Raw genomic sequence first — 24,943 nt, 5'->3', positions numbered from 1 at the left:
TGAATGTCCTCCCCACGAACCAAAGGTTTGCTGTGCACTGTTTGGATAACAGTATTCTAACAGAATACCTGGAAGTTACAGAATATACTCATAGAGACCAGTTTAATAAGCCCTTGAAATGTCTTGGGACTCCCAACAAAGAGGTTTTTTTTGGGATAGAGAGAGGCCGGTGCCTAGATCCTATTTGGTAATAATATTTTATTTCAGAGACTACTTGCTACTTTATATTGAGAATGTTTCAGGGGCTGAATCAAGCCTTCCTGTGAAAAATGCTATCATGAATTTGGGACATCTGCCTTGGATGTGAAAAGGAAAGTGGTACATTTTGTCACCCTCAATAGGGTTCATTCTCAGGCACTGTCTCATTCAATCCTCACAGCTTCCTGTGTAATAAGTATCAGTCTCATTTTGCTAACCAGGACCTGGGTGTCTTGCACTCAGAAGGGAGGGATGCCTTGTGTCTAGAAGACATGGACTCCTTTAACGAAGGACTCTGGCTTTGTGACTCCCCACCAGCCTCGTGGAAACTTTCTTAGACCTGCACCACAGGTGCTCTTCCTCTCTTCTCTCCCACTGGGTGACACCTGCATCTCATTTGAGTGTCTTCCTAGTCTTCCTTACAAGGTAGCTAGTGCCCCTCAGGAACTCCCCACCTCTTTGTTCCACTCCTAAGTGATAACTACAGTCAAGTCCCACATAACCTGTTTGGGGCTGTGCTATGCCTGATAAGGAAGGAAAGAAATTACCTACCAAAGTTGCCTCGAGATTAAGTCATATCTACTGGCAGGAGCTAGGGAAGCATTCCTGGCACTGGTTTTTGAAGGGACTTGATCAAAAGAGCCAGGATACAAGACTGGAGAAAGCAGAAATTCATTGACTCAATGGCAATTCCCTAGAGTCAGAATATAATATCTTGGCAAGGACTCCAGGGGATGAACAAATGCTCTGCTGAATAAACTAGTGGGCAATGCTGGGTGAAGTAGAAGTTTCCAAGCTGCCCTGGCAAGTGGCCAAGGAAGGGATGAAGGGACTGAGGGCATGCTGGAATGGGCACACTGGGTGAGGCAGAAGATTGACCAGTGGATGATTCCCCACAGGAGGCCAGAAAACATACCTTCACCAAGGCATTAGGAATGCACTCATGAGGGGGCACCAGCATCATCATGATGCTCAGTGGTGGCTCTGCTCTGCAACCCAACGCTGACCATAGGAAGGGTGGCCCAGAGCTTCACGTAGATACCCATGGTTAGAATGAGGGCCCTGAAACACTAGCAGCCAGGAGTCTGTGCTTGACCACCAGAAGCCACGAGGCTGCAACCACCCTACCTACTGATGAGGTCACAGAGGCAGCTGAAGAGACATGACCATCAGGGAGTTGTGGACATGATTAACAGAGCCTGGTGTCCTCAAGGGCAAAAAGCAGGCTTCCAAGGAGGGTCCTGCTTAATATCTGCAACAACAACAACAGAGGTAAAAATAGAGTAGCAGAAGGCTGCAGAGGCTGTCCCAGTAAAATATCATAATCCCTTATGTAGTTTCTAGATCTGAGCCAATCTGCAGAGTTGAAATCCATTGACTAAAAAGGTAGAACTCGCAACACCATGGCAAGCTGTACTGTGACAATAGTTGTATTAGTTTCCTAGGGCTACCGTAACAAGTACCACAATTAGGTGGTTGACAATAACAAAAATTATTCTCTCTCAGTCTGAAGGCTAGAAGTCTGAAGTAAAGTTGTTGGCAGGGCCGTGCTCCCTCTAAATCCTGGAGGAGAATTCTTCCTTGTTTTTTGCTAGTTTCTGGTGGTTTTCCAGCAATCTTTGCCATTCCTTGGTGTAGCACTCCAATCCTCCATCTTCACATTAATTTTTCCATGTCTTCACACCATCTTCCCTCTGTGAATGTCTGTCTCTGTGTCCAATTTTCCCCTTGTTATAAGGACTCGAGTCATACTGGATTAGGGCCCACCCTGATGAACTGAACCCTCTCAGCCTGGTTAAATCTGCAAAGATCCTATTCACATTCACAGGACTTCAAAATATCTTCTTTGAGAAGACACAGTTCAACCCATGATAATAATTCCTCCCCAAAGGTATTTCACTAGTGAGTAATCACTGGGGAAAAGGGAAGACCGAGACAATTCAAGGTATATTGGACACATAGGGTCTGTGTTGACATTGACACTTGGAGATCCCTGTTAGTGTGGAAGTCTACAGGGCCAGGCAATAAATGGAGTCCTGGTTAATGTACAGCTCACCGTGGTCCTGCTGAGTCCACTGACATTCCTGTGGTCATTTCCTTGATCCCTAAGTGTAAAATAGTAATTGACATTCCCAGTAGTTGGATTAGCTTCAACATTGGGTCCCTAGTTCTAGGGTAAGACCTATCATAGTGAATAATGCCAAATATAAAACTCTGAAAATACCCCTGTCACCCAAGGTGGTAAATCAAAAATAATATTGTATTCTGAGGTGGCTGACAGAACTTTGTACCATCATTAAAGACCTCAAGTGTACAAAGTGGTGGTACCAATCATATTTCTATTTAATTCACCAGTCTGGCCCCTGCAGAAACTGAATAGATCCGAGGGAATGACTGTAATCTACAACAAATTAAATAAATAGTAGCCCTGATCACAGGTGCTATGCTGGTCATAGTTCATGGCATTAACTCATTAACCTGGTAGTGTTTGCACAACATCTCTTCAATTTCAGTCAAGAAAGAGAATTAGAGCCCTGCCTGAATGGCTCAGTGGTTGAACATCGTTCTATGAACCAGGAGATCACGTTTCAATTCCCAGTCAGGGCACATGCCTGGGTTGTGGGCTCAATCCCCAGTGAGGGGCATGCAGGAGGCAGCCAATCAATAATTCTCTCATCATTGATGTTTCTATTTCTCTCTCCCTCTCCCTTTATCTCTGAAATCAATAAAAATAAAATAAATTAAAAATAAAAAGAAAGAGTAATAGAGAACCAAGATGATGGCATAGGTAAATGCCAGTACTCACCACCACCCACAACCACATCAAAATTACAAATAAAATACAGAACAAACATCATTCAGAATTGCCTGAAATCTGGCTGAATGGAAGTTCTACAACTAGTGAAGTAAAGAAGAAAGTACAATGAGACTGGTAGGAGAGCTGAGGCGTAGAATGGGCTGGTCCTACACCCATGTTTGTTTAATCAGGAGGGATATTTTGACTGCAAAGGCCTCCCAGGAGGAACAAGGAGTCCCAGCTCTATACCACACCCCTAGCCCAGGGTTCCAGAGCTTGGAAAAGAAGCCACTATAACTTTGGGCTATAAAAACCAGCAGGTTTGTGGTTGAGTGGCACGGAGGCTACTGGAGACCCAGGAAGTTTCTTTTAGAGGGCAAGCACATGATCTAAAATGGTCCTGCTCCCTCTAAGCTCCAGTACTGGGGCAGTGGCTTGGGAGGATCCAGGAACATACAGAGAGGAACTGGATTGGCTGGCATCGGAATAAGAACTCGGGAGCAAGAACTTAGGGGCAACTTTCTCCCAGACAGGGGTGTTCACAGGGGTTGTTTTTCCTATGCTGAGACCTCCCCACATCACAGAGCTGACTGGCAGCCATATCTGAGTTTTCAATCGCCCTGCTCACACTGCTCCCTCCATCCTGGTGATTCCCTGAGACCCTGTCCCTCTGATTTTTAGCCCTACCTAAGCTGTTTGCAGCAGCTTTTCCATATGAATGGCCTGGCCTGGCTCAGGCCTCAGATCTCTCAAACAAGCAGCAGCTGGCATCAGCAAGACTAGGTACTAGCAGCAGTCTGACTTGCTTCACAGATTGACCTCACCTGGGCACTTCCAAGCCCAATACAAGTATCATCCATGTGAAGATTGCTCTGTAGCTCCTGCCAGTAGTTAACTTTGCACCTCCCAGGAGGCCCCAGAGCCAGTGCACAACTTCAGACCATACTAGATTACAACTCTACACATCCACAAGTGACACACACAAGGGGCAGATTCAGTGAGCACCAAAACCTCACTAAAGCAAGTCCTTCTCTATAGGAGTATCTCCTGCACAGCAGCTGTCCCACTATAGTCACAGCTATAGACAAATGACCTGGATGTCAACTCTTCCCAGTGATACCAACAGCAATCAAGGCTGAACTACAACAAGACTGTGTACACAGCCCACACAGTTCAGGTGACTGGGGAGGCTGAGCCACTGGGCCCTACAGGACACTGACTACACAACACCACTCTACCAATTCCAGGAGACATAACAGCTCTACTTAATATAAAGAAACAAACACAGGGAAGCATCCAAAATGCAGAGACAAAGAAACTGTCACAAATGAAAGAACAGAAGAAATATCCAGAAAAAGAACTAAATGCATGGGCCCACCTGCATGGACTCATTTACCAAGGTTGCTCCAGAATCTTAATGAGAGCTTCAAGGGACTTAGTGAGACTTTCAAGGATCCTAATGAGACTTTCAAGAACCTTAGTGAGAACATCAAAGACATGAAAAAGGACCAGTCAGAAATTAAGTATACACTAACTGAAATAAAGAATATTTTATAGGGATTCAAGAGTAGAGTAGAGATTCTGCTAATCAAATCAACAAATTGGAATATGAGGAAGAAAAAAACACCCAATCAGAAAAAAGAATAAAAAAAATATGAAGATAGTGTAAGGAGTCTCTGGGACAACTTCAAGCATACCAACATTCACATTTTGGGTGGCCAGAAGGAGAAGAGAGAGCAAGATATTGAAAACATATTTGAAGAAATAATGACAGAAAACTTCCCCTACCTGGTGAAAGAAATAGACTTACAAGTGCAGGAAGCACAGAGAGTCCCAAGCAAGAGGAACCCAAAGAGGCCCACACCAAGACACATCATAATTAAAATGCCAAGTGCTAAAGACAAAGAGAGAATCTTAAAAACAGCAAGAGAAAAGCAGTTAAAGTTAGTTACCTACAAGAGAGTGCCCATAAAACTGTCAGCTGATTTCTCAACAGAAGCTTTGCATGTCAGAAGGGAGCAGCAAGAAATATTCAGTGATGAATAGCAAGGACCTACAATGAAGATTACTCTACCCAGGAAAGCTATCATTTAGAATTGAAGGTCAGATAAAGAGCTTCACAGACAAGAAAAAGCTTAAGGAGTTCATCACCACCAACCCAGTATTACATGAAATGTTGAAGGGTATCCTTTAAGAAGAGGAGGAGGAGGAGGAAGAAGAAGAAGAAAAAGAAGGAGGAGGAGGAGGAGGAGGAGGAGGAGAGATAAAAATCTGAATAAAATGGCAGTGAATACATATCTATTGACAATTTAATATAAAATCAAAATAAATGAACAAGGAATCTAATGAACAAAATAAACTGATGAATAAAATAAACCAGAGGCATGGAAACATGGAACAGACTAATGAATCTCAGAGGGGAGGGGGAGGGGCAGTAGGACGGAGAGATTAACCAAAGAATTTGCATGCATATATGCATTACCTATGGACACAGACAATAGGGTGGTGAAGGCTTGGGGCAGGAACCAGATGGAGGGGGACAAAGAGGGAGGAAAAGGAGGACATCTGTAATACAATCAACAATAAATATTTTTAAAACACAAGAAAGTATTAAAGCCTGGCCATTGTGGCTCAATGGTTGAGCATGGACCCATGAACCAGGAGGTCACGGTTTGATTCCCAGTTAGGGTATATGCTTTGATTACCAGTTCAATCCCCAGTAAGAAGTGTGCAGGAGGCAAACGATCAATGATTCTCTCATCATTGATATTTCTATGTCTCTTTCTGTCTTCCTGAAATCAATAAAAACATATTTTAAAAAATAAAAATACAATAGTCTGAAGATATACAGACCACCTGAAAAGCCCACAGAACATAATATCATGGTGACTGTAGAGAAGAAATAATAGGTGGCTAGTTCACTGAAGTCATGGGGTTCTCCTGGGTTTTCCTTTGGTTTTTGGGAAGAGTCAGCTGGGAGTCTCCACAAATATGAGATTTCCAGCTCATCAGTCATCCTACAAGCTCCACAGGTGTCTCATCATCAGGCAAAATGTGAGAATACCGAGCTGCAGAGCTGTCTGAGGACACACAGGACCAGGGAGCAACACCGAGAAAGAATTGTCTATTGTTTCATTTATATGAGATACTTAGAGAAGTCAAATTCATTGAGACAGAAAGTAGATGGTGGGTGTGGGGACTAGGGGAGAGGATGGGGAGTTAGTGTTTAATGAGGACAGTCTCAGCTTTACAAGATCAAAGAGTTCTGGAAGTGGGTGGTGCTGCTGCTTACACGACACTCTGATGTATTTAATTTATAAGCACTCAACAGTACACTTAAAATAGTTTAGAAGATAACTTTTATGTTATATGTACTTTATCACAATGAAAACATTTGGAAAAAAAGAATGAAATATATACTCATACATGCTGTAGCAAGGGTGAACCTCGAAAACGTGCTAAAGTGAGGGAAGCCAGGCACAAAGGTCACAGAGTATGTGATTCCATTTATATGAGAAATCCAGAATAGATAAATCGTAGGGATGGAAAGCCGATTGGTGGTTGTCCAGCCAGGGGAAGGGGGGATGGGGGGATACCCTGCTTAACCACAGTTTGCTTCTGGGGTGAGGAAAACTTAGAACAGGAATGGGATGCTTGTACAACATCGTGAATGTACTAAATGCCACTAAATGATTACTTTAAAATGGTTAAGTTTATGTTATGTGAATTTCCCCTCAATAATTTATTTTTTCAAAGTACAAAAAAAATATATGCCAGTCAGGCTGGTGGGTGTGAGTGAGAATAAAAATAATCAGGCCGGGGAGGCTGGGCCTGGTCTGGAGGTGGAATTTGCCCAGATCCTCCCAGTTCCTGAGGGTCTTCTCTGGGGGCCTACCCACAATCTGTGCACAGACTCACCTGCGGGCACCAGCCACTCTGTCCTCCAGAACCACGCATGGCAGCCACTCTTCTCATCCTCCCTGGGCTCCTGCACTTATTCCTACAAAGACAGGCCTATTTGCAGAGAGACACCAAGCATGTAGCCTGGGTCAAGCGGCAGTGTCAGGGAAAACAAAACCTGTGTGGCTGCTCCACCGAGGGCCAGCCAGGCGTCCTCGCTTTCTGACCGTGACCTCCACTTGGCAATGCCACAGTGGGCCCCTGGGGCATCACAGAGCCTCAGATCGCTGCTCATGTCGCTGGGCCAGTGAGGGCAAAGGGGAAAGCACAGCCGCTGCCGGGAGGGACGATGAGGCCTGTTGGTGGGGAAGTGACGAGAGGGCAGGGAGAGGGTGGCAGCCTGAGGAAGAAGCTACTTTACCATAAGATGTTTGTTTTTTAGAGAGAAGACAAACAGCTGAAATAATTTTTAAAAAATCCTTTGGTGAGGGAAACACTGACTGCACATGAAGGGGTAGAGAAAGGCAGTGTGCCAGGGAGATGGGGTGGCAGAGGGGGGTGTGTCCAGATCCAGGGAGAAAAGTCAGCCAGGGAGTTGGGGGAAAGCTGGTGTGTGGGGAGGGAGTGTTTGAAGGTGGAGGGTGGGAAATTCCAGGAAACACAGAGCAGATGCCTTAATCTTCTAAGTGGGAAAGGAGGCAACATCAAAACTGACAGGGTGTTTCAGGGGTTGAGGCAGGGCTGAGAGGGGAGGCTAGGTAAATCCCTGGTGGCCACAGAGGGCCTAGAATAGGACATCCTGGCTGAGTAACAGCAGCATTTGCCAAGCTTGCCTCATACGAAGAATTGAAGAATCACTGGCGAGGAGTATCATAATGCACATTCCCCAGCTCCTCCCCTGGGGATGGAGTCAGTACACAGGATGGATAGGACCAAAATCTGCATGATGAGGACAGCCTGAGTACGTACTTAACACCAGGCAAGTTTAAAGGAACGGTGAGTTAAAGAACTGTTGAGCAGATGGGAGAGGCTGGATAACAGGAAATTGAGGGGAATAATTCAGTATCCTTCTCACAGCAAAACTCTGCTGCCCAACGCCCATTTGGAGAAAACCAGTGGTGGGGTTTAGCCATAATACTGGGGTCTCTGCAAGAGAATGGAATCTACCCAGGAGGGTGAGGCCTATCCACTAGGCAGGGGTCTTTAGGGAGAGTGTGGTGGGAGGTCCAGGGCATGCGGGGTGGGGCGGTACCTGTGAGCAGTCCAAATGCTTGACCTTGGACCCACACTTGGCAGAGACCAGAGTGAAGGCAAGAGAGAACTGACAGACTATGAGAACAGGAAAAGTGGAGGGAGCAGGGTCAAGATCCTGAGGTCAGTGAGGGTGAGGAAACGGGAGAGGCTTGCATAGGAGATGGGAATTTCAAAGTTAAACATCAGGGAGTTTGTGTGTATGCATCACTGCTCAGCTGGGAGAGGCATATTCCCAGGTCACCGATTAGACCAAGCACATCTTCCTGAGGCAGCATTTTACACATATATTTGGGGAGGAAATTATTTTTATATTATAATAAACACATTCCATTGATTCACATGAAATCGTAAGATTTTTTCCAAAAAAGACTTCAAAGACTTTTCTCTTGGCTGCTATGGGCTGCACGCCCGGGTTCATGTTCCTCTGTGGTTAGCGGAACGTGAAAGGAGACGTTTGAGCAGCGTAGCTGAGGAATCTGCCCAGTAAAGCAGAGACGCCAGGCCCGGCACTTAGAGCGGGACCTCTCAGCAGGGCCAGCTTTGACCCCATGATTATTGGAACTTTATGACATTGCCAATAATTACATAGCCATTTATATAAGTAAAAATGGTTACTTGATGTGACCAAACCTAAATCTCAGATTCACTTTGGAGGTCTCTGCCTCACCACCGCCGCCACCATATGGCCTCCAGGGGGCACTGCTCCTCCTTCTAAACTCTGTCCCAAAGGCAAAGGCCACTTCTTGGCTTCCTAAAGCACCACTAAGTCAGGCTGAGAACAAAAAGACTTTTAAGAAGTAACCATAGAAAGACACATGAATCTGGGCAGTATAGCCCCTTGTCCCCTAAAAGGTGGCCCCAGACCAGCAGTATTAAAATCACCTAGGAGCTTGAGGCTTCCCTGGCCCCAACCAGTCCTATTGAATCAGAATTGGCATTTTAACAAGATTGCCCCAGGTGATCTGAGTGCATACGATAATTAAGAAGCTCCAGTCTAGTGGGCAAGATTCTGCTTATTGAGCATCTGCCTTCCTAACCTCAGCAAGCTGGGACTGCCTGAGTAACATCCTCCCCGGAACGCCCTTAGACCCTCCACTCCTCAAAAATAGACAGAAGGCTTGGCCCTCCCAGTAATACCTCCCTGCCTATGGGTCCCCTTTTACTCTCAGGGTGTATTAGCTATCTACTGCTGTGTGACAAATGACCCCCAAACTTAATTGAAAACAACAAACTTTATTATCTCACAGTTTCTCTGGGCTAGAAGCCTGGGCATGGCATAGCTGGGAAACTCTGACACAGGGTCTTCTCACCAGGCTGCAGTGTCAGAGCAGAGACAGGCTCTACTGCGGCATTTCACTCTCGAGCTCACTCCTGTTGGGAAATCAGCCAGCCTCAGGTCCCAGCTGGCTACTGGTCAGAAACATTAAGCCTCTGTCACGTGGTTCTCTCCGCAGCATTAATCACAGCATAATAGCTTGCTTCCTTCAGCGCACGAGCTCTGGAAGGGGAGAGGGCACAGTAGAGAGAGATTGACAGGGCAAGCAAGACAGAAGTCACAGTCTTTTGTAACCAAACCTTGGAAGTGACATTCCATCACTTTTTTTCCCGTGCTATTAGTTAGAAGCAAGTCACTAGGTCCAGCCCAGGCTGACGGCAGCGGATTACATAGGGTGTAAATACCAGGGATCACTGGTATTGACAGTGGGGATCACTGGGAACATTTAGCCGCCTCCCTCGGGTAATGATCTCACATCTAAGGGGCATGCCCCAACAGGGCAACATATCAGAATACAAGACAGTAACCTCCACCGTCATACGTTAAGAATGAGAGACATCCAGTAATAGCAGGTTTATCCCCTTTTAATAGTAGCTTTCAGAGTGATTCCACAATAACATCACTTGGGGAACATTAAAAATACTAATGGGGGGGGGGAGATAAAAACACCAGTGCAGGTCAATTGAATCAGAACCTCCAGGCATTGTTTTTGTTTTGTTTTAGTTTTGTCTTTAATTTCTGGGCTGATTTCATTAAAGAGCCGAGGTTGAGAATTACTGCCTCAGATGAACAATTTCAAATGCTATAATGCCAGGGCTGGGGTGGAGGTCATTGGGATAAAAGAAGGTGTGGGCTGGCAGCTTGGAATTTTGATGGGTGACCTGCTGTGGAATATGGACAAGAAAAGTCAGCAGGGGATATAGGCCTTAAGGAGTTTGTGCTCATCTGAGAGGTGAGGAGATAAGACAGACAAAAGAGAAATGGCTTTTACAATTGCTACCTTAACAAACTGCCTTCCAGAGGTTAGGCTGAATGACTCTTGCAACAGTTAGGAAAAAAGGAAGGAAAAGAGGAGGGAGACATGGGGCGAAGGTAGAAAAAGAAACCTGTCCATTTTAAAAACTTGTCCTCAACTCCAGCTGATGGCTTCAAGGAAATGAAAATAGAAAATGAAGAAGACTGAACCAATAAAAGTGCCTTATAATCTTTTATCCTATGTCTATAGACGTACAGAAAGTCAGAACTGGAGAGGCCCTGTAGAGTACCTGGCCACCTTCCTTAGATGAATGAAGAAAACGAGACACAGAGGGTCATGGGAAGGGGCATGGCATTTCTGGGATTAGAACTCACACCCTTGAACCTGAGCCCAGAGCTCAAATCGCAGGCTTCGCACATGCACCACATCTCTGGGCAGGGTGGGTTTCACTCCTCCCCTTCACACCAGCGTGAGAACGAGACTTACTGAAGAATGGGCGGAGGGAGATAACATGCCTTCTCTTATTGGGCACCATGTCGTTGGAGAGTGTCTTTCACAGAAATATTTCACAGGGGTGAGCCCACAGGAGGTGGGTGGTTCTCCGTTAATTTACTGTGTTTGATGGGAACAGTCACGGGGTGATGACGGTCTCGAGGTCTAACAAGCTCCCTGCTTATTGGAGGGGAGGAGACTAAGTCTGAGCCACAATCCGAGTCTGAGACGGGCCTTAACCGCTGCTCTGCCCGCGGCTTTGTCCACAGTAAGACGGCCCTGCTCCAGGCAGGCCCAACCTTTACCTCTCCTCCCCCGCCTCTCCCGCCTAATCCGAATCTTGCCCGCTGTTCTCATCCTCAGGGACAGTCACTCCCCTCCTGTTGCTATGGCCACCAGCCTCACCCAGAGCATACCAGCCATGCTGTTCCCAGCCTCTGGCTGCCATCCAGGCAGATGCAGAGCAGTTGAGAAGAAAACAGCCTCCTCGGAAGCCGGTCCAAGGCTGCTTGGTGGGACTCTCCGCTGTCAGCTGAGTCTTCCTCTTCTGTCCTTTTGGCTGCGGCTGTGACTGGGCGGTGATTGTTCATGTCTCTCCCTGCACCGGCTTCTGGGAGCCTCTGACCCAAATCTCCTAGAGCTAAATAAGGCTGTTCCCAGGGCTCGGGAGCCTGGCTGGGTACCAAACACTGAAAACGGTACCAGTTGCCACCAGTTTCACATCTCTGAAGTCTTCAAAGAGTGGAGAGAAATGCAGCCCAAGAGCTCTCCTGGAAAGAAAGGAGTCCATGGCAGAGAAGCCAAAGAAGCACCGGAGGAATAGAGATGGACTTCTTTTAAAAACAAACAGAGACAAACCCGCCGCGTGTACCCTGGCCTCAACAACAGCCATCCCGGGGTGTATGCTGGCCCAGGCTTGCTTCACTGCCATTGCCGCAGCGAGGCCAAGGGAGGACCCTGCAGTGCATGCCAACACTGCCAAGTGGCAGCTGTCTCTCGGGGTGGACGACCTGCTTTATCCGGGTCCAGATTCTACCCAGCACCCTCCAACGAGAAGAGGCAAGGCAGAGCGCAGCACAGAAATGTAGAATGTTATTTTCACTGTGCATCCCCTCTGCTCCTCCACTGGTGCTCACAAATCAGGACCTGCTGGTCCCTGCCCCAGTGTCCAGTATGTGTCCACAGAGTTCCAGAGCCTGGCCTGGGGGCGGGGAGGTGGGGAGGGGTGTGTTCACAGATGTGACAAGGGATGGGGACAGGAGAGTAGCAGCTACTTCTGCTGGCCAAACCACAGCAGTTCCAACCACCTTCTGCTGTCCAGGGCCACGGACCCCCCCCTCCAGGTCTCACTTTTGGCATTGGTATCCTGCCCAGAGGGATTTTGTTAAAGGTCAGATGTTTTTGCTAAAAAATTGCTAAATAAAATTTAAAAAAATAGAGCTGAGCTGCTTGGGGGAAGAAGGTGCTTTATTCTTTTGTAGAAGTAATTTAGGCCTGCCCAGTGTGGCTCAGTGGTTGAGCGTTGACCTATGAACCAGAAGGTCATGGTTCAATTCCCGGTCAGGGTACATGCCTAGGTTTCGGGCTCGATCCCCAGTGTGGGGCATGCAGGAGGCAGCTGATCAATGATTCTCTCTCATCATTGATGTTTCTCTCTCTCTCTCTCTCTCTCTCTCTCTCTCTCTTTCTCTCTCTCTCTCTCTCTCTCCTCCTTCCTCTCTGAAATCAATATAAATATATACATATATATTTTTTAAAGAAGTAATTTAGAAAATTACCTCTTTCCAGTGGGAAAGAAGAGGATCATAAGTTACTAACTAGTCAAAAATTAATGAGAATGATGCCAAAAGATGCTGTGGTCTGAATTTCTTCATAATTTTTAGTGCTCACTTGGAATAATTTTTTCAGCTTACTATTTAAGTTTATTTAAGTATAAACATTTTCATAAAGATACATGATTTGATATTTAAGTTGAGGGACATGTTTATCTCTATAGCTTGTAAAGCAAGCCTCAAGGACAAGCCTTAATATTCAGACCACATGGCCGTGACCCAGTCCCCATCAAACCATCACTCCCACCAACTTAACAACATCCCCTGAAAGCAGGGTAAATAGATTCCAGGTCCGAAGATTGAAAATGAATGTTCAAAGGATGGCAGCCATCACATCTCCCAGTAGAGCGGGCACAAACCCTGTGCCTCTCTGCCCATTCTCTTCATCATCCCCTCCCCTCTGGGCACCCACATAAGCCCAATTTATTCAAAATGACTCCTGATCTCAGTGAGGAATATTTAGATGACTAGAGGCTGAAGGTCCAGCAGGGAGAAGCCTAAATATGGCTGAACAAATCCGGCTGAAATATCTTCCGAAGTTGCTGGCACTCTGGAGACTTACTGTCTTTTGAAAGACAAGGACAGTTGGAAACTTCTTGCACCACCAAAGGTTAGCCCATTGTGCACACAAGCACTTTCTCCCTCCCCAGCACAGGGCTGTTATCTCTCCATCACTCATACTCACATGCACAGTGCTTGGACTCGCCCAAATCCCCCGAGGGACAGCTGCTCCAAGGCCCAGCCTGACACCAAGCAGCTGGATGAGCAATGTTCTCCACTGCGAGCAGGAGGCGGGCTGGGCTGCCTGTGGGTGACTCATGCGAGTCTGACTGACTTGGAAGACAGATCAGGACCATGAGGGAACTCCACTGCATGAAGGCGTGGAGGGAAATTTACTACTTTCCAAAGAGATAGCAGAAAATCAAGGTGTTTGTTTGTTTGTTTGTTTGTTTGACTGAGTTTCAAGTATTTGGAAGGCTCACATGTAACTAACTGGCAGCTGCTGACTTCCTGAGCCTTTAGAAAATAACAAGTGTAGCCCTGGCCAGTGTGACTCAGTTGGCTGAGCATTGCCCCATGACCGGTTCGAGTGCAGGTCAGGGTACATACCTAGGTTTCGGGTTCCATCCCCGGTAGGGTTTGCTTGTGGGAGGCAACTGATTGATGTTTCTCTCTCACATGAATGTTACTCTCTTTCCCTCTCCCTTCCTCTTTTTCTAAAAATCAATAAAACATATTTTTAAAAATCTTTATTTAAAAAAAACAAGTGTATTAGGGCACAGATTTGGAGTTCAATAGATGTCAGTTCGGATGTGGCTCTGCCACTTACCAGCTGTGCTACCCTATAAGTCATTACCCTCTTGGAGCCTTCACCTCTGAAACACATTACACACAAGCATGTCAAACTCGTGGCCCGAGGGCCGCATGCCTCATTTATTTGGTCCATGTTAGCCTTTGAGTTTGACATGCTTACATTACGTCTTTTCCTGCTGCCTTGGTGTGAGGTTTAAATGAAAGAATTTGTGGGGTAGGCAGGGGCAGTATCTGTTCAGAGTGGCTGGCACATAAGAAGTGCTCAATAAATCCGCTCTGAATGAGTGAATACTTTCCGTGTCTGCCATAAAGTAGTTACTCAATGAGCACTAATTTTTGTCCCTTTCCTTTCCCAGATGAGCAGCCACTAGAGAGCTGGTTCCAATAACCTCGAGACCAAGCCCAAAATACAGCTTCTCAGAGGGGCCTGGCCACCTCTGCCAGGTGTGGGGGGAGAGTCCGCTGACTAACTAGTTGGGCAGCTTTGCGCAGTGATTACAGCTCCTTCTGAACCTTAATTTTCTCCTTCTTTAAAATGAGAGAGCTGGACTAGATCCCTAGTTGTAAACATTTTATAGCATCGAAACTTTCTTCACAAGGAATCTTATACAGAACCCCCCAACCGAATAAAATCACTCAGGGAGGGGATGCAGGCCCACTTCTGGGTCTGCTCAGCTCCTCAGCCCACCTGCTTTTAGAAGTTGAATGGAAGGCACCCCCTGAGGAAATCTAAGGTTCCTTGGAGCTCAGTTAGAGAACCACTGGATTACATTCTAGATCTCTAAGTGTGACACTTTGTGATTGAGTGTTTACAGAGTGACTTGGGCACAGTATTGAGCCTGACAAAATTAGCTCAAGGCTGATGCATAACACATCTCAAAAAAAAACCACAACCAAGACTATCCTTCATGCCCGGCCCCTCAGAGCTGCTGCCTGGGTAAAAGTCACTTGGCAGGAAGTTCCTTTTAACTGGTTTCAGCTGGAGAGTCAGCAGCAGCAACTCTTCAGCTTTGGGGGAGAGAGGAGAAGACGGGGAAGTAATATGGGAAAATGTAATCTTACCCTGAAGAGAGTGTCAGGTGAACATAAACCAATTAGAGGAGACTGTAGAAACAGGACCTGCAATAAATTAGCCTGAGCAATAAGGGGGTGGTGGGATGCGGGGAAAGAGCGCTGGGCAGGAAATCAAAACACCTAATCCCAGACCCACGTTAACTGCTGACCTTGAGCAAATCACACCTGTGTCTCAATTACTTCTTTGGTTGGGCAAGACCAGGTAACCTCTCTGGGACTTTTCCAGCCATTAACATCTGTGATTCTAAGAACTGCAGGCACTTAAGAATGTTGATAACAATGGTGTCCAACTCTCATACTGTCATGCTTCACTTAACGAACAGATACATTCGGAGAAATGTGCCAGTAGGCAATTTTGCTGCGCGAACATCATAGAATTCACTTACACAAGCCTAGATGATATTGCCTACTACACACCTAGGCTATATGGTATAGCCCAGTGGTCGGCAAACTCATTAGTCAACAGAGCCAAATATCAACAGTACAACGACTGAAATTTCTTTTGAGAGCCAAATTTTTTAAACTTAAACTTCTTCTAACGCCACTTCTTCAAAATAGACTTGCCCGGGCCGTGGTATTTTGTGGAAGAGCCACACTCAAGGGGCCAAAGAGCCGCATGTGGCTCGCGAGCCGCAGTTTGCCAACCATTGGTATAGCCCATTGCTCCCAGGCTACAAGCCAGTACAGGATGTTACTATACTGACTCCTGTAGGCAATTGTAACACAATAGTACGTATTTGTGTATCAAAACATATCTAAACATAGAAAAGGTACAATATAAAAACAAAAGATAAAAATGCTATTCCTATATAGGGCACTTATCATGAAGTTCGCAGGACCAGAAGTTGCTCTGGATGAGTCAGTGAGTGAGTGAGTGGTGAGTGAATGTGAAAGCTTAGGACATTACTGTACACTATTGTAGACTTTATAAACACTGTACACTTAGGTCACAATAAATTTATAAAAAATATTTTCCTTTCTTCAATAATAAACTTAACTTACATAACATTTTTACTTTAAAACTTTAGTTTTCAAAAAACTTTTTTACTCTTTTTTATTAACAATTACCTTAAAAATAAATATACAGCTGTGCAAAAATATTTTTAGATCCTATTCTATCTTTAATTTTTTTTAACTTTTTAAACTTTTGGGTTAAAAACTAAGACACAAATATTTTTAGATCCTATTCTATCTTTAATTTTTTTTAACTTTTTAAACTTTTGGGTTAAAAACTAAGACACATACACACACACTAGCCTAGGCCCGCACAGAGCCAGGATCATCAGCATCCCTGTCTCCCACCTCCACATCCTGTCCCAGTGGAAGGTGTTGAGGGCAGTAGCACACACGGAGCTGTCATCTATGATAGCAGTGCCTTCCTCTGGAACTGCTCCTGAAGGACCTGCCTGAGGCTCTTCTTGAGGAGGTGTCACTCTTTTCAGAAATGTGTCCATGGTGGTTCGCTTGGAGTGCTTCTTTTTGTCATCATGGATTCGCTTGTAAACAGATGATGCACCATGAACATTTCTATTAATGAAAACCTTTTGGTGTTGGGGTCCATAGGATCTTGTTAAGGTCTGCAAAAGTGTCTGCTAAGTCCTTCACTGTGAATTTTCTTCACAGTTCTTCTTCTTCTTCTTCTCCTTCTTCTTCTTCTTCTTCTTCGCCTGCAGTTTCCTTTTCTCTTGCCTCTTCTTTTCTAGTAGCTATGCATATCATTCCAGTTCCTACAACTTCTCATTAGTCAGCTCCTCAGGTACCAGCTCTAGGATCTACTCAATGTCATTCTCATCCATGCCCAGGTTAAAGTTGTTTGCTCCCTCAACCACCACCTTGTTGATTTTTACAACCTCCTCATTTTTTGCAAATCTTTTGAAGTCATCGACTAACCTCTTGAATGTCACTCCTTGGTGACATCACCCCAAGCCCAAGCAAGGTTATTGCATCAGTGTCTTCTCAGTGTCTTCCTCAGTTCTAGCAATAGCCTCAGCAAATTCCTCCTCAGGTAGTAGACCTTAAAAGCTGCTATAACTCCTTGATCCATTGGTTAGATCAAAGAGGTGGTATTTGGAGAAAGAAACACAGCTTTATATATTGGGCCAAAGATCACAGAGAGAATGAGGACATCCAGGAGCATTAAAAAAAATAAGCAAAATCTTGAGCGGTATGTTATTCTCTAAACAGTATTTCTGCATTTCTCCGGCAGGGCAATTCAGAAGGGCATCTTGGTCCATGACTTTTTATTACCCCTGTAGCACACTGGCACTGTGTGCTCATCAATATACTTAGAGACCCTGCGGTTCTCACTGTGCCAGATCACAAGGGGTTCCCATCGGTAGTCTGAAACATTGCCCCAAGCAAGACTGTTATCCTATCCTCAAAAGCCTTGAAACCTGGTATTGACTTGACTTGGTTATGAATGAAAGTCCTTTTAGGCGTCTGTTTCCAGGCGAGGGAGATTTCATCCATATTGATATTTGCTCTGGCAAGTAATTTTCCAACAATCAGTTTATCTAGAGTTTTCATAAGTTCTTCAGTTGCCTTTACATCAGCACTCAAGACTCACCACTCACTTTCACATTATGTCATGAATAACAATTAAAGCACCCAGAGCTAGCAATGAATTCAACATTGTAGTTGGGTCCAACCTCTTCTTTCAACATCACAAACTAACTTTTTGCTTTGGCCATGATCATCATAATACTGAGAAGGATCAGCCTCTGTGACTAGATTGAAGACTAGGTCATTAGAAGTTTCTCCATGTCTGATATAGGCCCTTCTCAGATTTTTTATTAGTCTCATTGTCTTCATGGAAGCAGATCCTTTAACAGCTTCTGTCACTTTGTTTTTGTTCTTCGGTGTCATAGCTGTGGTAGAATGGGCTGTGCCTGACTAGAAAGCAATACCCATCACTGATTTTCCACCTTTATAGTTTCTAATCACTTTTAATTTTGGTTCCAGGTCCATCAATCAATATGGCCTCTTCTGGCAGCCTTAGCAGTAGATTTTGTATACTTACAGAATAGAACAACATGAGATTAAATCAAGCATAAGATAAAATTATACAATCAAGAGACATGGAAAAAAGAAGATATATAAGGCTGCTGCTGGGGTAACACAGAAACTGTTTTACAGCAAACATTTTTTATAAGTAGAAAGAGTATATTCTGAAATAACAATAAAAGTATAATATAGTAAATACACAAACCAGTTATTTATTATCATTATCAAGTGTTGTGTACTATATGTGCAATACTTTTATATAACTGGCAACACAGTAGTTTGTTTACACCAGCATTACCACAAACACGTGAATAATGTGTTGCAGTACAATGTTACAATGGCTAAAATGTCACTAAGTGATAGAATATTTTCAGAAACATTATAATTTTATGGGACCACCATTGTATATGTAGTCCATTATGGACCAAAATATGTGGCTCATGACTGTATTAGCATTTTCCAACTACTTGTGTTCATTATCTCTAAATATTCAACTGTGACATTAGTAACACATCTTAGGTTATTGGCAAGGCTTGGGGTCTGCATGTAAGGAAAAGGGGGTGGCTTTCAGTCTGTAAGACCAGTCTGTACAACATCTCCCAGAGGTCTTTGCGCTATGATTAAAGCAATCTTGGCATATGTAAGCACTTACCAAGTCCAGGAAAGGTGATTAAACATTTGAAGGCCAGTGGAATTGTCTAATTATCTGCAAGGATTTTCTACAGCTCTTCTACTTAGCTAATGTTTTCTGAGGTCACATTCTTAGAGTCTCAGATTGACTATTTTTTTACTATTATTTTGTTCACCTTTTAAACTGAATGATCCTAAAGTTGGAAGAGAGACAGTGAGACTCAGTGAGTTAACTTAACCGTGGGTGTGACTGGACTACTACTACTTCTTCAGGTCACGGGTGATTCTTACAAGGTAATCATCTACCCAAAGAGGGCAGTAATGCACATGGAGCTCTCTAAGGAGTGTGAATGTCGAGGCTAAGTCATTGTTTGGAATAGCACTCCACCTGGAGTCAGATTGCAGGTCCTGATTGCCAGCCTGGTCCCTTTAGTGTTCTTTAGCATTCAAGTCCAAAAATCTTATCAGGCCTAAGTAGGTGGCCCCCAGTTTTATGTATCCACCTTCATCAATTGCATGGAATGAGACATGGGGCCAGGTAAGAAAAAGGGAGGTGAGGCATTCACTCATGAACAGAATGTCCTCCTATACACAGTAGAATGATTTCAACAGCAAGTAAGAAAACACTCAGCTCAAGCCAGCTTTAAAAGCAATGTTTTGTCAACAGAAATTGAAAAATAAAATAAATTATTTTCTTTTAAAGCAAGGACATTTTTATTTCAGATGATAAGAAGTCCGGCAAGTTTCAAGAGGATGAAAACCATGAATAGCAATGTCATCCGGAACCGAGTTCTTCCAGCTCGTGGCTCTGCCATCCTCCAGGTGTTGGTGTTGGCCTCAAATAACTCATCTCATCATTTCAAGACCCCCTCGGCAGTCCTGGTTTCACATCCAGATCTGCAGAGCTTGCTTCATGGGCCATCATCTGTGCAGCTTCACAAGGCCCTGGGTTAGGAGAGGCTCTACACTTGGTTTAATGCGTTGCTGTCACCATCTTGAAATTCTTAATAATTTTATCTTTGAACTTGTGTTTTGTGAGTGAAGTTCTATAAGGCAGAGGAGCATGCACATGAGCAGAGAAGATATACACAATATGCATGTCCACTCTTCCCTGCTGCCCATTCACGAGTAATGTTCATGATGTCCCATGAGAATAGAACCCCAGTGGACCCACGGAGAGTTGGAGCCCATTGAGACTCAAAGCTGGTACAACGTAAGCATCATAAGCCTATTCTGAGTAAGTGGCAGCATCCACAACCCCTAGAGGCCACACTTTCTGTGCAAACCAGAACTTGCTTTGAACACAAAAAGAAAACAATAGAGTTCTAAGAAAACACAAAAGACCAACAAACCCTACATTATTCTAACTTGTGTTACTTTCCTGTAATAGTCTCTTACTCTGAAACTGATGACATATAAGGAAAGACTGAGTGGTTGGCTAATATACCTGAATGGGCTAATCCAGGAGAAAACCCAATAAAACTCCAGCCCGTAACTCCAAAAGCCTCAATTTCTTGCCTTGTTCCTAGCCCTTGTTTCTGTTGCCTTCTTTTAGCAGCAGTCAACCACCTAAGCTGTGTGCAACAGTTGAGTGCCCTGTGAATGTCTGCCCAGAACAGAATGTCATCTTCCAGGAAGCTCTCCCATCGGGCTTCCAGGTGGTGGAATGCCCTCCTGTCCTCCTTTCCTAAGCAGTCACAGAACCCACTCTCCTTGATTTGGCGTTCACCACCCTAAAGCAGCAACTATCCAACTTCTCCAGTCCTCCCAAACCCATTTTGGGAAGGAAACAAGGATTATCTGCCTCAGAGCTGGGAAGAAGACTTATTTTTCACTGTATTCCTTTTAAAATATTTAAATTACATAGAGTTTCTATTAAAAGGATTTAATATGTAAATATTTTTTAAATCACCTAGAATTTAAAGAAATTAAATAAATTTGAAGAAATTAAACAAAAACAACAACATCATCTCCTGGACACAGACAACAGTATGGTGATTACCAGAAGGAAGGGAGAGTGGGGGCAGGTAGAAGAGTCAAGGGCGATAAATGGTGACGTAAGGAAACCAGACTTGGGATGGTGTGCACACAATGCAATTGCACATTTGAAGCATATGTGATTTTATTGACCAATGCAACCCCAATAAATTCAATAAAAATAATGAAAATTTTAAAATAACCTATTCTTACTTGTTTCTGGAAACAAAACACTTAAATCTTTTTCATAAAAATTGAAAAAGAAAATTTAGCATCTGGAGTTACACTAATAAAATATATCATAAGTGAGCTATAGTTCATCCCAGAAAGAAGTATCCATCTTTGCAAAAAGGGACATCTGCTCAAAATAGTGTCAGTCACTATTTCTTTCCCTCTGGTCCCCCTGGGCCCCACTGTGAAAATAAGCACCCCAGGCTTTCCTCTGCCCCTTCCACTCTCACAGGACCAGCCCCCCTCCCACACCCACCCCTGGATCTCACCCCTGTCAGCCTTCCTGCTAGCCTGACCTCCTCTTCTTTCAGCAGAAGAGAGGAAGCTGGTCACAGGGTAGCACATGCTGGGAGTGGAAGGCAATGTAGTGGTTTCTTCTTCCTTATTCCATCATAGTTTCTTGTGCTTGAGCAACTCTCCAAACTGACTGGTGCATGAACTTGTTGGAGAATAAAAACTGTGGCGCCAGAGGGGACCTGAGGATGCTCTGTTCCCCTCCCCAGCGGCACTCCCAAAGGCAGGCAGCAAGTGTGCGTGGGGATCCAAACCCTGTGCCCCAGAGCCCTGTGCCCCAGCAATCTCTTCCAACACAATTCCTAACTTCTAGAGTCACCTTTCGTGTAGATTTTTCCAAGACTGACTTTTGTCCAGAAACAAGCTAGGAAGACAACTTCTGTTTCTATTTCCACACTACCACTCATAAAATGTGAAGATAAAACACTGCTGTAAGAATCAACCTCCATCACTAACACAAAGTGGGTGATTTATTTTTATTTCTCCAATAAGATTGGAGAGTGTTGTAGAAGCATGTTGCCCATATCAGGGCACTGCTGACAATTTGGGCATGATGATTCTTTGTGGTGGGGGCCGTTCTGGGCCTTGAGGGATGTTTAGCAGCATCCCTGGTCTCTACCCACTAGGGATGAGGTGACACCCACGCCCCTCAGATTCTGACAGCCAAAAGTGTCTTTAGACATTGCCAGATGTTTTCTGAGGAACAAAATGCCCCCAGTGCAGAACCACTGATCTATGGGAAACTGGATTATTGGGTTGTCACTAGACAACACACGTGAAAAAAAATGTTCACAATTATTTTTGGCTTTCCTGTCAAGTACTATGGGGAAGTGAGAGAGTCCGAGGCATCCCTTCGCACTGGCTCATGCGCAGCCATGACCTGCCGAGCCACCACCGTGACCAGAATCCAGAAGAGCATACAAGGTGGCCGCTGGACCACCCTGCCCTGCAGCCCATGTCCTGTGCCTGGAGTGCTGGGGGGACAACTGTGGTCCTTCTCAGCAGAGCCCCCACCCCTAGTGGCTCTTAGCTCCCCGCTCTGAGTCAGAAGCGGGCTCAGCTTTGGGTGAAACAAGTGCTTGTGCGTGTGCGTGTGCGTGTGCGTGTGTTTCATTTTTATTCTTCTCAAAAAGTGGACAAACAATACATACAAACTGATTATAAAAACCTAACAACACAGAGTGAAAATATATCCATCTTTAGGGAATGGTCCCCTCCATCTTACTCCTTTCCCCTTGAGTGATATCCACTTATCACTTTGTTGCAATTTTTCTGGACCCTTTATCATGCATTTACATAGATAGGGAGATGATTAAGATTATATTGTTTTTTAACGTAATTGTAGGCTTTTACTGTGACCTCTTTTTAAAGTATTCATATGTGACCCATCCTTTTTTGTTTTTAAATTTATATCAATTTCATTGAGCTATAGTTGACATACAATAAAATGCTCCTATTTGACAAATATATACCTGTGTAACTACCATCACAATCAAGGTATAAAACATTTCAATCACCTCAAAATGTACCTGTAAGGCTCCTTACCAGCCAGTCTTCATGCTCAGCAACCACCAATCTGCTTTCTGTCATCATAGATTAGGTTTGTCTTTTCAAGTATTTGATATAAACAAAATCCTGCAATATGTGTGTCTGGCATCTTTTTCGCAGTATAATGCCTTTGCAATTCACCCATAGTGGTTGTATATTTCAGCAGTTTGTTCCTTTTTATTGTGAAATAGTGACTCATTGTATGGATATACACACCTTGTTTATTCATTCACCCACTGATGGACAATTGGGTTGATTCCAGCTTGGGGCTGCTATAAATATTAATGTTATGAACATTAGTGGACAAGTCCTTATGTGGAAATTTTCTTATTTCTCATGGAGGAAATGAATCCCTCAGAGAGCAAATGCTAGGTCTTATGGTAAGTATATATTTAATTTTATAAAAAATGCCAAACCACTTTGAAAGGTGGCTGTACTAATTTACAGTAGTCCTCCTTTATCCACAGGAGATATTTTACAAGACCCCCAGTGGACACCTGAAACTACAAATAATACCAAACCCAAATATACTATGTTTTTTTCTAGATATGCATACCTATAATAAAGTTGGACTTATACATTAGGCACAGTAAGAGATTAACAACAATCTATAATAATAAAAGCATAATATGCTAATTAGACTGGACAGCCGAATGACCTTTCGGACGTCCTTCCGGACCACCTTCCAGACAAAGCCAGGGCTGCGAGGGCCGAGCCCCTTGCACGAATCTTGTGCATGGGGCCTCTATAATAGAACAGCCCTGGTGAGTTTGGCTCAGTGGATAGAGCATCAGCCCAATGATCAAAGGGTCTCGGGTTTGATTCCTGGTCAAGGGCACATACCTTGGTTGCAGGTTCAATCCTGGCCCTGATAGGACACAAGCAGGAGGCAACCAATTGAAACAGGAATTTTGGAGGGTGAAAAAGACAGGTTTTAGGAAATTTTAGAGGACCATGGAAGAAGCACAGGACTGCTGAGCAACAGAATGTATATTTCCATAGAATAGGGAAGTTGAAAAGTTGTAACAGGTATATTTCCATAGAATGAGGGAGATAGAAATAGCAAAAGGTCTATATTTACAAAATAAAGGGAAGGAAGCCCTTCATCCAGAAGAAGAAGAAAGCCCAAAAGGGAATAGGAAAACAATAAGGGGAAGGAAAAACTTCACATGTCCCATGTGAGGTTTGACCTTTGAGCTCAAGAGTTCCTATAGTAACTAGTCTCAGAAGGGATATCAAGGCACAAAGATCTGCAGCCTTTATAAACCATGGAAAGGCGAACTCTGTGGGAGTCTTTCCCCCTCCCGACGTGGGAGTCTGTGCTGTGAGATTCTTTCACCTTCCCCATGTGGGAATCTGTACTGGTTCTTCAATAAATTCCCACCTTTGCCCTAATTGGTTTGGCTCAGTGGATAGAGCGTTGGCCTGCAGACTGAAGGGTCCCAGGTTTGATTCCGGTCAAGGGCACATACCTTGGTTGCAGGCAAATCCCCAGTGTGAAGTGTGCAGAAGGCAGCTGATTGATGTTTCTCTCTCATCAATGTTTCTAACTCTCTATCCCTCTCCCTTCTTCTCTGTAAGAAATCAATAAAATATCTTTAAAAATAAATAAATAAATAAATTCCCACCTTGGCTATACCACCTTCTGTCCGTGGATTCATTCTTTGACTCTGGCGGACAAAGAATCTTTTGGACAAAGAATCCAAAAATTCCGTTTTGCAATCAATGTTTCTCTCTTGCCTCCTCCTCCCCACTTCCTTCTATTCTCTCTAAAAATCTATGGAAAAAATATGCTCACTCCTCAGGTGAGGACTAAATAAATAAATAAAAATAAAATAGAAAATTATAACAATACTAGAGGCCCGGTGCATGAAATACGTCAAGGGGGGGGGGTGGTGTCCCTCAGCCCAGCCTGCACCCTCTCCAATCTGGGACCCCTTGAGGGATGTCCGACTGCCCGTTTAGGCCCGATTCTGGTGGAATTGGGCCTAAACGGGCAGTTGGACATCCCTCTCACGATCCAGGACTGCTGGCTCCCAACTGCTCGCCTGCCTGCCTTCCTGATTGCCCCTAACTGCTTCTCCCTGCCAGCCTGATCACCCCTAACCACTCCCCTGCCAGCCTGTTTGCCCCTAACTGCCCTCCCC

This window comes from Plecotus auritus (assembly GCF_963455305.1).
Source record: "Plecotus auritus genome assembly, chromosome: 2".
NCBI lineage: Eukaryota > Metazoa > Chordata > Mammalia > Chiroptera > Vespertilionidae > Plecotus > Plecotus auritus.
The sequence above is the reverse complement of the archived record's forward strand: the minus strand, read 5'-3'. Positions refer to the sequence as shown.